This window comes from Gossypium hirsutum, chromosome D12 (assembly GCF_007990345.1).
Source record: "Gossypium hirsutum isolate 1008001.06 chromosome D12, Gossypium_hirsutum_v2.1, whole genome shotgun sequence".
Taxonomy (NCBI): domain Eukaryota; kingdom Viridiplantae; phylum Streptophyta; class Magnoliopsida; order Malvales; family Malvaceae; genus Gossypium; species Gossypium hirsutum.
The window spans coordinates 24,707,164-24,708,129 of record NC_053448.1 but is presented as its reverse complement, the minus strand read 5'-3'; the positions used below and the strand labels follow the sequence as shown (position 1 = coordinate 24,708,129).

Genomic DNA, 966 nt, shown 5'->3' with positions numbered 1-966 from the left:
CACAGAAGATCCATATCTCCACCTTTGATTGTTTATGGAGGTAAGTGATTCATTCAAGATAGCCGGTGTGACTAAAGACACACTAAGGTTGAAGTTGTTTCTGTACTCGTTGTGAGATCGAGCACGAGCATGGCTGAATTCATTGCCACCAAGTTCCATATCTACATGGCAAGAATTAGCGGAGAGATTTTTGGTTAAGTATTTCCCATCCAGCAAAAACACTAAGTTGAGGAACGAGATCATAACTTTCCAACAATTGGATGACGAGTCTTTATATGAGGCTTGGGAGCGATTCAAGGAGTAACTTCGTAAGTGACCTCGTCATGGGATTCCTCACTGTATCTAGTTGGAGACATTCAATAATGGTCTAAATGCACATACAAGATTGATGGTAGATGCTTCCGCGAATGGTGCAATTTTTCTAAGTCTTATAATGGCTTATGAGATCATCGAGAGGATCACGAGTAATAACTACCAATGGCCAACAAATCAAACAGCTTCAAGAAGACGTGTAGCCGAAGTTCATGAAGTTGACTCTTTCACTTCGTTCTCAGCTCAGGTACCATCTATTTCCTCTATGTTAAAATAGTTAATCGCTAATAGTACTAATAATTTTGCAGCTCAGCCACCAAGTCCATTTGAAATAGTTTTCTGTGTGTACTATAGGGAAGGTCATTTTTTTGAGAATTGTCCATCAAATACTGAGTCAGTGTACTATGTGAGGAACCAATACCAAAATAGGAGTGGACAAGGACCCTAGTCCAACTTTTACAATTCTTCATGGCGTAATTATCCTAACTTTTCTTGGAGCAACCAAGGAAATGGACCAAAAAACAACTTATTACAGCAAAGACCCAACCAATCTCAAGGGTTTAATCAGCAAGCTCTAAAACCACCTCAAGCTGAGGCATCAAATAGTTTGGAGAACTTGTTGAAAGCGTACATGACAAAGAAGGACACTTTGAT

The 966-nt window shown here is 39.5% G+C and overlaps 1 non-coding gene across 1 annotated transcript; it reads right to left on the bottom strand.

Annotated features, from left to right (window-relative positions):
- Positions 1-223: 223 nt before the first annotated feature.
- On the bottom strand, positions 224-330 carry LOC121224902 (small nucleolar RNA R71). The gene has a single exon (XR_005922644.1). It is a non-coding gene; the product is annotated as a small nucleolar RNA R71 (small nucleolar RNA).
- Positions 331-966: the final 636 nt, after the last annotated feature.